The sequence below is a fragment of the Nerophis lumbriciformis genome, linkage group LG10, assembly GCF_033978685.3.
Source record: "Nerophis lumbriciformis linkage group LG10, RoL_Nlum_v2.1, whole genome shotgun sequence".
In the NCBI taxonomy this organism is placed as follows: Eukaryota; Metazoa; Chordata; class Actinopteri; order Syngnathiformes; family Syngnathidae; genus Nerophis; species Nerophis lumbriciformis.
The window spans coordinates 37,064,725-37,079,002 of NC_084557.2; positions in this window are offsets into that span (position 1 = coordinate 37,064,725).

Below are 14,278 nucleotides of genomic sequence, written 5' to 3' on the forward strand. Positions count from 1 at the left end.
CTGGCATTCTGTATCTTCCTTTTCACAATACCCCACAGATTTTCTATGGGGCTAAGGTCAGGGGAGTTGGCGGGCCAATTTAGAACAGAAATACCATGGTCCGTAAACCAGGCACGGGTAGATTTTGCGCTGTGTGCAGGCGCCAAGTCCTGTTGGAACTTGAAATCTCCATCTCCATAGAGCAGGTCAGCAGCAGGAAGCATGAAGTGCTCTAAAACTTGCTGGTAGACGGCTGCGTTGACCCTGGATCTCAGGAAACAGAGTGGACCGACACCAGCAGATGACATGGCACCCCAAACCATCACTGATGGTGGAAACTTTACACTAGACTTCAGGCAACGTGGATCCTGTGCCTCTCCTGTCTTCCTCCAGACTCTGGGACCTCGATTTCCAAAGGAAATACAAAATTTGCTTTCGTCAGAAAACATGACTTTGGACCACTCAGCAGCAGTCCAGCTGGTGTCGGTCCACTCTGTTTCCTGAGATCCAGGGTCAACGCAGCCGTCTACCAGCAAGTTTTAGAGCACTTCATGCTTCCTGCTGCTGACCTGCTCTATGGAGATGGAGATTTCAAGTTCCAACAGGACTTGGCGCCTGCACACAGCGCAAAATCTACCCGTGCCTGGTTTACAGACCATGGTATTTCTGTTCTAAATTGGCCCGCCAACTCCCCTGACCTTAGCCCCATAGAAAATCTGTGGGGTATTGTGAAAAGGAAGATGCAGAATGCCAGACCCAAAAACGCAGAAGAGTTGAAGGCCACTATCAGAGTAACCTGGGCTCTCATAACACCTGAGCAGTGCCAGAAACTCATCGACTCCATGCCACGTCGCATTAACGCAGTAATTGAGGCAAAAGGAGCTCCAACCAAGTATTGAGTATTGTACATGCTCATATTTTTCATTTTCATACTTTTCAGTTGGCCAACATTTCTAAAAATCCCTTTTTTGTATTAGCCTTACATAATATTCTAATTTTGTGACACGGAATTTTGGATTTTCATTTGTTGCCACTTCAAATCATCAAAATTAAATGAAATAAACATTTGAATGCATCAGTCTGTGTGCAATGAATAAATATAATGTACAAGTTACACCTTTTGAATGCAATTACTGAAATAAATCAAGTTTTTCAAAATATTCTAATTTACTGGCTTTTACCTGTATATATATATATATATATATATATGATATGAGTGTGTATGTTACTCATCAGTTACTCAGTACTTGAGTAGTTTTTTCACAACATACTTTTTACTTTTACTCAAGTAAATATTTGGGTTACTACTCCTTACTTTTACTTGAGTAATAAATATCTAAAGTAACAGTACTCTTACTTGAGTACAATTTCTGGCTACTCTACCCACCTCTGATCCCCAGGTGCATGTCTTTGGAGGTGGGAGGAAGCCGGAGTACCCGGAGGGAACCCACGCAGTCACGGGGAGAACATGCAAACTCCACATATACAACCCCAATCCTGGGGATTGAACCCAGGACCTTCTCAACGTGCTGATATTATTATTTACACTAATGCACTAGAGCAAACAGACAACAATATACAAAACCCAAAACCAGTGAAGTTGGCACGTTGTGTAATTCGTAAATAAAAACAGAATACAATGATTTGCAAATCCTTTTCAACGTATATTCAATTGAATAGACTGCAAAGACAAGTTGCTTAATGTTCAAACTGAGAAACTTAATTTTTTTTTGCAAATAACTATTAACTTAGAATTTAATGGTCTCCGTTGTGGTATTTTAGGCTTCATATTGCGCCACACATTTTCAATGGGAGACAGGTCTAGACTACAGGCAGGCTAGTCTAGTACCCACACTTTTGTACTTTGAAGCCACACTGTTGTAACACGTGGCTTGGCATTGTCTTGGTGAAATAAGCTTGGATGCTTGGATGGCAACATATTTTGCTCCAAAACCTGTATGTACCTTTCAGCATTAATTAAAGTTAATGTTAAAGTACCAATGATTTTTAATGGTGCCTTCACAGATGTGTAAGTTACCCATGCCTTGGGGACTAATACACCCCCATACCATCATAGATGCTGGCTTTTGGACTTTGCGCCTATATCAATCCAGATGGTTGTTTTCCTCTTTGGTCCGGAGGACACGACGTCCACAGTTTCCAAAAATAGTTTGACATGTGGACTTGGCAGACCACAGAACACTTTTCCACTTTGCATCAGTCCATCTTAGATGAGCTCGGGCCCAGCGAAGCCGGCGGCGTTTCTGGGTGTTGTTGATAAATGGCTTTCGCTTTGCATAGTAGAGTTTTAACTTGCATTTACAGATGTAGCGACCAACTGTAGTTACTGACAGTGGTTTTCTGAAGTGTTCCTGAGCCCATGTGGTGATATCCTTTACACACTGATGTCGCTTTTTGATGCAGTGCTACCTGAGGGATCGAAGGTCACAGCCTTGCCGCTTTCGTGCAGTGATTTCTCCAGATTCTCTGAACCTTTTGATGATATTACGGACCGTAGATGGTGAAATCCCTAAATACCTTGCAATAGCTGGTTGAAAAATGTTGTTCTTAAACTGTTTGACAATTTGCTTGCGCATTTGTTCACAAAGTGATGACCCTCGCCCCATCCTTGTTTGTGAATGACTGAGCATTTCATGGAAGCTGTGTTTATACCCAATCATGGCACCCACCTGTTCCCAATTAGCCTGTTCTCATGTGGGATGTTCCAAATACGTGTTTGATGAGCATTCCTCAACTTTCTCAGTCTTTTTTGCCACTTGTGCCAGCTTTTTTGAAACATGTTGCAGACATCAAATTCCAAAAGAGCTAATATTTGCACAAAATAACATGAAGTTTAATTATTCGAACATTAAATATCTTGTCTTTGCAGTCTATTCAATTGAATATAAGTTGAAAAGGATTTGCAAATCATTGTATTCTGTTTTTATTTACGATTTACACAACGTGCCAACTTCACTGGTTTTGGGTTTTGTAAATAGTGCACATATATAACCCGGCTTTTGAGTGTGGCCTCAAGTGGTAAAAATTAATATTATTATAGTATTAATGTAAAAAATCAAATAAAATGGAAAAGTTTCTCATGTTCTATATGGGAACTGTCCAGCAGTTCCTTGGAGGACAAGCACAGTGGTCACCTCCAGTGCTTCGTGAGGAAGCTCTGTGTGTGTGTGTGTGTGTGTGTGTGTGTGTGTGTGTGTGTGTGTGTGTGTGTGTGTGTGTGTGTGTGTGTGTGTGTGTGTGTGTGTGTGTGTGTGTGTGTGTGTGTGCGCGCGTGCGTGCGTGTGTGTGTGCTGATTAGAGGCACAACCGTTTACAAATATGACCATTGTTTATCGATGCAATGTTTCACATACCTATTTATGTCAGTGACTCCTTGGGTTGTTACAACCGTATTTTTCGGAGTATAAGTCGCACCGGAGTATAAGTCGCACCTGCCGAAAATGCATAATAAAGAAGGAAAAAAACATTAGGCAACTTTCATAAACTATGAAAAAAACTGCGACTTATAGTCCGAAAAATACGGTAATTGAAGGTTTGCATAAGCTTTAACACCAAAGCAAACTTCTGACTTAAAACCTAAGCAACGTGTGTACACTTGAAAAGAATGAATAAAGAAAAGGCAAATATGTGTACATGGTACTCTATTACTGTATCAGCATCAGAGGTTATTCTGGTGAGTCAGAATTTTACAAGTGATGGTTACAGATGTAGTTGAGAAACATATATTCATTTTCTAAGGCTTGTCCTGCTCAGGGACAGGGTCTAAAAAATACTGCTGCATTTGCTTCATTAAAGGGGAACTGCACTTATTTAGCAATTTTGCCTATTGTTCACAATCATTTTAAGTGACAAGAACACACATCTTTTTTTTTTTAGGATTTTAAAGATGATAAAACGCTTGAAAGATGCGGCGGTTGTATCCTTCAAAGACCTCTAAAACAACTTCAAAACCCTCCAGCAACATTGTAGTAACAGACGCCTTCATAACAATATGTAATATAGTGTTGTCCTGATACCAATATTGTACCAAAATGTATTTAGATACTTTTTGGTACTTTTCTAAATAAAGGTGACCACAAAAAATTGCATTATTGGCTTTATTTAAACAAAAAATCTTAGGGTACATTAAAAATATTTTTCTTAATGCAAGTTTGGCCTTAAATAAAATAGTGAACATACAAGACAACTTGTCTTTTATTAGTAAGTAAGCAAACAAAGGCTCCTAATTTAGTCTGCTGACATATGCAGTAACATATTGTGTCATTTATCATTCTATTATTTTGTCAACATTATTAAGGACAAGTGGTAGAAAATTGATTATTAATCTATTTGTTAATTTACTGTTAATATCGGCTTATTTTATCTTTCAACATGTTCTATCTACGCTCCTGTTAAAATGTAATAATCACTTATTCTTCTGTTGTATGATACTTTACATTAGTTTTGGATGATACCACAAATTTAGTAGTAACAGGATCATACAATGGTCATATTCAAAGTCCTCATGTGTCCAGGGACATATTATCTGAGTTTATAAACATAATATAAATTTAAAAAAAACAAAATAGATTCTGTGATGCTAAAAAATATCGATATAATCATAGTAGTATCGACTTGATATGCTCCTTGGTATCATTACAGTGGATGTCAGGTGTAGATCCACCCATGGCATAGTATAGTACCGAATATGATTCATTAGTATCCCGGTACTATACCAATACCGTATACCGTACAACCCTGATTTAATATGTACAATATTTACTGTAATTTGATCATTTTCGGGGGCTAATTTATTCCGCGCATTGATTTCTGTTTCCATAGCAGCGCACGTCTGACTTCTATGGCAACATGTGTGTTCTTACTTCTGGAACCAAACACGAGGTTGTGTTCTAATCATGGCAGACTTGGAAACAGACAACAAAGACAACTATTTTTTTGACAGATGAGGATTCACAACCTTATACTTTTGAAGCTAAAAATACTGCTGCTTATAGAAGCCAGCAGGAAGGAAGAATGAGACCTTGGAGCAGACAGAAGCCGATAGAGTGAGGTGAAAGCGATTTTGATGCTATAAATGTAGAAAGCTATTACGACATAAATGGAGTGCACACCCAAAATCAACAGGAAACGTCCCCGGCCAGCTGGACCAGATGAAGAACTATCCATTGAATGAGTCACTTTAATATGGATCATGATACACGCAGCACGCCATGTGTGTTAGTACAATTACAGTACATACTCTGTCTGGCTAGCTGTGTACAAACAAAACATGAAATGTGGGCTAATACTTTACCTATGTGTACAGCTCTGGTGATGGGTACATTCGCACCCACCTGCACAAATGTACTTCAAAATGTAACAATCAAAATAAATATGACTTTTTTTTTGTTTACTAGGGCAAGCATATACAATATGCATTAGTTTGACCATTTAAAATCAACAATAATAAAAAGGAGATGCTTGGAAATAGCATAAAAATTCCCCAAAAACTTGGAAAAACGCGATTCATAGCGTTACTTTTTGGTCTAACCATCATGAGTGTTCTGTTCAGGTATATTACTTTTATATTTTGATAAATCATCATAAATATGTATTGATCAATCTTTTTGATTTCATTTCAGCTTGCTTTTGACATCTTATTTAGAATTGTAGTTGAAACTTTTACAACCTTGTGTTGCCATACTTGCCAACCTTCAGACCTCCGATTTCGGGAGGTGGGGGGGTGGGGAGTGCGGGCGTGGTCGGGGTGGGTGGGGCGGGGCGTGGTTGGGGGCGTGGTTAAGAGGGGAGGAGTATATTGACAGCTAGAATTCACCAAGTATTTCATATATATATATATATATATATATATATATATATATATATATATATATATATATATATATATATATCCTGAAAATATGTTTAGATAATTGATACTTCAAACTTGCATAAATATAACATGAATATAAGATAACTTGGCTTCTGAGAGCTTCAAATTGTAATGAATAAAATGGTAAAGTTGTTGATAAAAAAGCAATTATTTTAATAATTAAATATGGTCATTTTAAATGAATTATTATGATAATTCAAAATTAATTATTTCAAATATGTTTATTTTAATGTACCGGTATAATTCTATGGCTGGATGTAATAAGGAGTCAGAAAAAATACAAATAAAAATACAATTAATTTTGATGTTTTTAGCAAAATATAGTCAAAATGTTTTTGTTTTTGTTTTTTTAATTAATAAATATATTTATTTTTAGTTAAGATAAACATAATAATACAATTTATCTCTAGTCTGGATGATTTAGTTCTTGTCACCCTGTTGGACAACAAAAAAAGGCTGTCCTCACTCAGGTCTGCATGGAGCTGGAGGGGGCGTGGCCTTCAGCTCCGGCTGAAAATCGGGAGATTTTCGGGAGAATATTTGTCCCGGGAGGTTTTCGGGTGAGGCGCTGAATTTCGGGAGTCTCCCGGAAAATTCGGGAGGGTTGGCAAGTATGTGTGTTGCGCTCATGATGGCGAAACCAAATTAGATTATTTTGAATATTTATTCCCTTTTTTACATTTAGTATATTTAAATATACTGTGTTTTATGTTTTTTTCTTTTTGGAACATGTACTATACATATAATACAATAAAGTCCCATATAAAATTATGTTTCTAGCAATACTTTAATTTTGCCTTTGAAATTAACACTCCAATGTCCATTAGTGGAGCTGTACACCTATTCTTTAATATGATTGTTCATATTTTTCAGTCAGTACATATTGGTACGTATCGCAGTGTTGTGCATTTGAAGTGAATTAATTAACTCATATTATGTTTTGCATATGGTGAATGTTTGTATTTATCTTAGAGAAAGCAAACCACCAAGTTTAATTAAAAAGTGGTATTTCAGTTTGAGCACATAATAAGATAAAGTCCCTTAGTTTGATATTCACAGGTGGATTGGATCACTTCTCGTAGGAAAGAGGCCCTAATTGGGACTTTGGAATGCAAAAGTGATAGCCCTATCCTTGAGAAGAGACTCCGTGTTCAGCCCAACGCCAACATTTAAGTTATGACTTAAAGCAGTTGTTTTTCAGACACTTACACACAAACTTCTCCTTTACTGGTCAGGATGCGCTCTCCTGACTTAGCACACACACACACAGACAAGAAGGAGGAATATAAAAACTGATGGTTTGGAATCTCCAAGTTAGGAGTGCCTAATTTTTTGACCTGACCTCCTCCAGGAACTGCAGTCCTGTATAATGACGCTCGCTTGTAATAAAGCAACTTTTGGTTCAGTAAAGCGTCTCCGACGTCTCTTTTGATCCAGCCGCACTGCCGTGTCATCCTTCTGTCCCGACGAGGATGACAAGACCAGAAATACACGTCACATTACAAACTCAAACGCGTTTCGTGTTGTTGTCGAAGCTAGCTTATCTCTTGCCGTAGTTACCTTTCACAGCTAATACTGAAGCACACCGATGTGTACGCTAGGAAAAGAGTTCCTCGGTGTTCGCTCTTATAATAACCATGTCGCTACAGCTTGGTTATTACATAGGTTACGGAATGTAAATTAAGTATTGTTGATAGTTTTTTAATGCATTTTAAAGTGATTTAGAGGTAGTGTACAACTCCCAGTAGCTGCATTGCGAGCCACAGAGAACAAGATGATTTTTATATGTAGAAAGCGAAAAAAACAACTTTTGTCTTCTGTCCCTCATAAGGATTGTGAACGATAGGCAACATTCCCAAAAAAGTGCAGTTCCCTTTTAAGTGCCAAGATGAGGCGAGAGTTGTGGCAAGTCAAGCCCTGGCTCATTCACTAATGAGCAAATGTGACTGCTCACAATGTTCCGAGCATCCGTCAGTTCCTGGCTGAGAAGAAAATTGACTGCAGGAGCTGGTCAAGGGGACCCGTCTTGAAGAAGTGTACGGTAACAAGATGGTCGTGAGGACGGCGCTGCAAAGGATCCCGGAAGGATCTTTCCAGGATTGCGTTCAATGACCCATAGCATCCAAATTTCACTAACAAATTCCCTTTATGTTTTTGTTTGCTCCAGAAAATCAGTCCGGCAGTCATTTTCCATAATATCAATACATTTTTTATTACAAACCCCGTTTCCATATGAGTTGGGAAATTGTGTTAGATGTAAATATAAACGGAATACAATGATTTGCAAATCCTTTTCAACCCATATTCAATTGAATGCACTACAAAAACAAGATATTTGGTGTTCAAACTCATAAACTTTATTTTTTTTTTTGCAAATAATAATTAACTTGGAATTTCATGGCTGCAACACGTGCCAAAGTAGTTGGGAAAAGGCATGTTCACCACTGTGTTACATCACCTTTTCTCAATAAACAATTGGGAACTGAGGAAACTAATTGTTGAAGCTTTGAAAGTGGAATTCTTTCCCATTCTTGTTTTATGTAGAGCTTCAGTCGTTCAACAGTCCGGGGTCTCCGCTGTCGTATTTTACGCTTCATTCATTCATTCATTTTGCGCCACAAATTTTCGATGGGAGACAGGTCTGGACTGCAGACGAGCCAGGAAAGTACCCACACTCTTTTTTTACGAAGCCACGCTGTTGTAACACGTGCTGAATGTGGCTTGGCATTGTCTTGCTGAAATAAGCAGGGGCGTCCATGAAAAAGACGGCGCTTAGATGGCACCTTTCAGCATTAATGGTGCCTTCACAGATGTGTAAGTTACCCATGCCTTGGGCACCAATGAACACCCATACCATCACAGATGCTGGCTTTTGAACTTTGCGCCTATAATAATCATGATGGTTCTTTTCCTCTTTGGTCCAGAGGACACGACGTCCACAGTTTCCAAGAACTATTTGAAATGTGGACTCGTCAGACCATTGGACACTTTTCCACTTTGTATCAGTCCATCTTAGATGAGCTCAGGCCCAGCGAAGCCGACGGCGTTTCTGGGTGTTGTTGATAAACGGTTTTCGCCTTGCATAGGAGAGTTTTAACTTCCACTTACAGATGTAGCTGTTGTGATCCGCTGCCCGGATCATATTTTTTATTTACGTTTTCAAGATACGTGTGTTTTTGGTTAGTTTTGGACTCCTTGAGTAACTGTTTTGTACACCTGAGTTTGTTGCCATGGCTGCTTATTATTTTCACCTGCCGCGTTTGTTCCCGACACGCACCTGTTTGTCATCACTGACATTATTATTTAAGTCTGTCCTCCCTGTCATTCGTTCTGGCTTCGTAGTTTGTTTTCGTGCAGCAGTTGACGACTTTTGTTCCGGCTCTGTACCTGTTAGCTTCCACGCTAAACTCCTTTTTTGTTACCTTCTAGCTCCCATGCTAGCTCTTTTAGTTTATGCCTTATGTGCTATGAGCACCCTTTTCTTTGTTCCAGTATAATTTAGTCCGGTAAATAAATCATTTATTTTACCTTCACGCTGTGTCCGAAGTCCGTTGCATCCTGGGAGAACGAAACCCCGCATCACCATGCGCCCCGGTCGTCACAGTACGAAGCCAGCAAAAAGTTATTTCGCATAGGGCCTGACGGAGGTGGATGAAGAAGGTGCGTGGATGGTCCTCCGAGCGATGGAGGCAGAGACGCTCCGCTGCAATCCAGATGAGGAGATGATATGGGGACCTGGAGGTGTTCTGGTCCCGATCGACTCCATCTGGCCCGGGGAGGTCCGCTCTCAGCCCGCTCGCACGCGTCAGCGAAGGCGGAAGTCGCACAAGACGGCTTCAGCTCGCGACAGAGACGCGCCACCCCCGCAATTCTTCCCTCTGGAACACAGCCACCAACAAGCAGCCCAGGATTCCCCTCCTCAAATATTCGGTAATTATTCTGATCACTTTTCCAAAGAGTTATCCAACTGGCCTGTCAATCACTGGGACTGCAGCTATGACGTCATCCCATTGGCGCCCCGTAACGACACGGCCCCTGATGACGCGCTCTCGTCTATTTCTGATGACGTCATAGACAAAGACATTTTTTTACATTCGGTTCATTCTTTCTGTCAGCCATTTACAAATGACTTTAATTCTAAGATTAAGCATTATCAGGACATTTTTTTTAAATATAAGTAGTCAGTCCCAGTCACATTCTGACTTTCAAGCTCAACCCCCAATTACTTTGGCCCCACCCCCTATGCCTCAAGCTCCGCCCACTCCTCTGTTTTCTCCCTCTTGGTCGTCCCTACAGTCCACTATTGAAGAGCAGAATAGACAATTTGGACAATCAAAAGGGGAGGAGCCTACCCACCTCCTCACCTCCTCCCTCCCACCCCTAAAGACTGTTCCAGACTGCACAAAACGCGTCTGGGATCCGCTTCTTGAGGGGGGGGCTAGTACTGGGTGCTTTGCTAGTGGGCGGGCACAGCTGCGCCCAGCCAAGCCCAAACCTCCATGCCGGCCTCCGCCACCAGACCTTCGGCATGCTAAGCCGCAACCCCCGGCCAGGCCACCTCCGCCAAAGTCACGCCCAGCACCTGCTCCAAGGCTGGTTCTCGCACCAGCACTGAATCCAAGTCTGGTTTCCACACCAGCACCGACTCAAAGTCTGGTTTCCGCACCAGCACCTGTTTCAACGACAACGACAGCCCAGACGCCTGCCACTCTGACGCCACCATCAACCCTGGTGGTCCTGCAAACACCATCCTCTCCACCTCCTGCTCCATCGCTGCAATGCACACGAGACCCCGCAGAGACCGACCAAGTAAAAAGGGCATTGCACCAACAGGCCAAACAACTTGGACAACAGGAGGAACAGTTTGGCGTTCTTGGGGCTTGCGTCAATGCCATGGCGGAACGTCAAGACGCCCGCCTTGATGTTTTGGAGAGACAGATGGGCAGTATTCTCACCGCGCTGCAGGTGATGATTCCCCCTACGGCCAACCCAGCAGCCCAGCTGAGACATCCACCACTCGCAGATACTCCGTTGCCTGATTCGTCCTTGGCTCCGCCCACGCCGACAGACGAGCCGCCTGCTCCGCCTCTGGCTCCGCCCACGCCGACAGACGAGCCGCCTGCTCCGCCTCTGGCTCCGCCCACACCGACAGACGAGCCGCCTGCTCCGCCTCTGGCTCCGCCCACGCCGACAGACGAGCCGCCTGCTCCGCCTCTGGCTCCGCCCACGCCGACGGCGCCTCCTGCTTCCACGGCGACGACGACGCCTCCTGCTTCCACGGCGACGACGACGCCTCCTGCTTCCACGGCGACGACGACGCCTCCTGCTTCCACGGCGACGACGACGCCTCCTGTTTCCACGACGACGCCTCCTGTTTCCACGGCGACGACGACGCTTCCTGTTTCCACGGCGACGACGACGCTTCCTCCTGCTTCCACGGCGAGGTCTGCTCTCTCCTCGTCGTCTCAGCGACCTCTGGTGTTCTGGCGGCGCAAGCGGCGCTCTCGGAGGTTAGAGTATGGACGCCAGTGGCGCAAACAGCAGCGACACCCGAGACGTAGTCGCAGAACTCTCCGGCTGCTGAACTTCTGGCGCCACTCACGCCCACCTTCTCGGCAGCCACAAATGTGGCCTTTCCATGGTCGCCCGCCTCGCCTCCGGCAGCAGCGTTCCATTCGCCGCCGCCACCTGACTCGTCCCCGGTGGATTCGGGGACATGTGACCTGGCGACCCTCCGCCAAATCCTCCCTCCACCCTCCCTGGACTCTTGAACTTTGTTATAGTTGGGGGGGTTTTAGTTTTTCAAGGGGACATCTGGAATCTGTCCCTTAAGGGGGGGGTACTGTTGTGATCCGCTGCCCGGATCATATTTTTTATTTACGTTTTCAAGATACGTGTGTTTTTGGTTAGTTTTGGACTCCTTGAGTACCTGTTTTGTACACCTGAGTTTGTTGCCATGGCTGCTTATTATTTTCACCTGCCGCGTTTGTTCCCGACACGCACCTGTTTGTCATCACTGACATTATTATTTAAGTCTGTCCTCCCTGTCATTCGTTCTGGCTTCGTAGTTTGTTTTCGTGCAACAGTTGACGACTTTTGTTCCGGCTCTGTACCTGTTAGCTTCCACGCTAAACTCCTTTTTTGTTACCTTCTAGCTCCCATGCTAGCTCTTTTAGTTTTTGCCTTATGTGCTATGAGCACCCTTTTCTTTGTTCCAGTATAATTTAGTCCGGTAAATAAATCATTTATTTTACCTTCACGCTGTGTCCGAAGTCCGTTGCATCCTGGGAGAACGAAACCCCGCATCACCATGCGCCCCGGTCGTCACAGTAGCGACCAACTGTAGTTACTGACAGTGGGTTTCTGAAGTGTTCCTAAGCCCATGTGGTGATATCCTTTACACACTGATGTCGGTTTTTGATACAGTGCCGTCTGAGGGATCGAAGGTCACGGTCATTTAATGTTGGTTTCCGGCCATGCCGCTTACGTGGAGTGATTTCTCCAGATTCTCTGAACCTTTTGATGATATTATGGACCGTACATGTTGAAATCTCTAAATTTCTTGCAATTGCACTTTGAGAAACGTTGTTCTTAAACTGTTTGCTCACGCAGTTGTGGACAAAGGGGTGTACCTCGCCCCGTCCTTTCTTGTGAAAGACTGAGCATTTTTTGGGAAGCTGTTTTTATACCCAATCATGGCACCCACCTGTTCCCAATTAGCCTGCACACCTGCGGGATGTTCCAAATAAGTGTTTGATGAGCATTCCTCAACTTTATCAGTATTTATTGCCACCTTTCCCAACTTCTTTGTCACGTGTTGCTGGCATCAAATTCTAAAGTTAATGATTATTTGCAAAAAAAAAAATGTTTATCAGTTTGAACATCAAATTTGTTGTCTTTGTAGCATATTCAGCTGAATATGGGTTGAAAATGATTTGCAAATCATTGTATTCCGTTTAGATTTACATCTAACACAATTTCCCAACTCATATGGAAATGGGGTTTGTAATTGGTAGATAAATAAGCGTTAACTGTACCTCTTCATGGTGCGACATCCTCTATATTTCCCGCATAAACAATGTGGCTAAAGGCATGTAAAACTATTGTTTTGATCACATTAACTGCGTGTTGTCGAGACTTGATATCGTTAACAATTTTAAGCATTAAAGAAATACAAAAGTTTTGAAAATTGTACACTAGATCGGACAAACATGGCTTCTTTGCAACACGGCTCTGTTTTAAGTTTGAGGCGGACATTTCACATTCAGAGTCTCGATCCTGCCGAAAAAGTGGAGACGCCATTTAGCCTCAAATCGTGGGCTTCAACCGTACTGTTTCAAGCCTGAAGCTCAGGAGGGGAAGGCCAATCTTGATCGGGCCCTGGCCGCGTGCGGTAGAAAAAACATCAGAAGAAGAGGACGCAAAAGCGTTATATACTGTTGTTGAGTTTGTTGCTCTAAAACCATCCATCCATCCATCCATCTTCTTCCGCTTATTCGAGGTCGGGTTGCGGGGGCAGCAGCCTAAGCATGGAAGCCCAGACTTCCCTCTCCCCAGCCACTTCGTCCAGCTCCTCCCGTGGGATCCCGAGGCGTCCCCAGGCCAGCCGGGAGAGATGTTCTTCCCAACGTGTCCTGGGTCTTCCCCGTGACCTCCTACCGGTTGGACGTGCCCGAAACACCTCCCTAGGGAGGCGTTCGGGTGGCATCCTGACCAGATGCCCGAACCACCTCATCTGGCTCCTCTCGGTGTGGAGGAGCAGCAGCTTTACTTTGAGCTCCTCCCGGATGACAGAGCTTCTCACCCTATCTCTAAGGGAGAGCCCCGCCACCCGGCGGAGGAAACTCATTTCGGCCGCTTGTACCCGTGATCTTGTCCTTTCGGTCATGACCCAAAGCTCATGACCATAGGTGAGGATGGGAACGTAGATCGACCGGTAAATTGAGAGCTTTGCCTTCCGGCTCAGCTCCTTTTTCACCACAACAGATCGATACAGCATCCGCATTACTGAAGACGCCGCACCGATCCGCATGTCGATCTCACGATCCACTCTTCCCTCACTCGTGAACAAGACTCCGAGGTACTTGAACTCCTCCACTTGGGGCAAGATCTCCTCCCCAACCCGGAGATGGCACTCCACCCTTTTCCGGGCGAGAACCATGGACTCGGACTTGGAGGTGCTGATTCCCACCCCAGTCGCTTCACACTCGGCTGCGAACCGATTCAGTGAGAGCTGAAGATCTTGGCCAGATGAAGCCATCAGGACCACATCGCCTGCAAATAGCAGAGACCTGATCCTGCAACCACTAAACCAGATACCCTCAACGCCCTGACTGCGCCTAGAAATTCTGTCCATAAAAGTTATGAACAGAATCAGTGACAAAGGACAGCCTTGGCGGAGTCCAA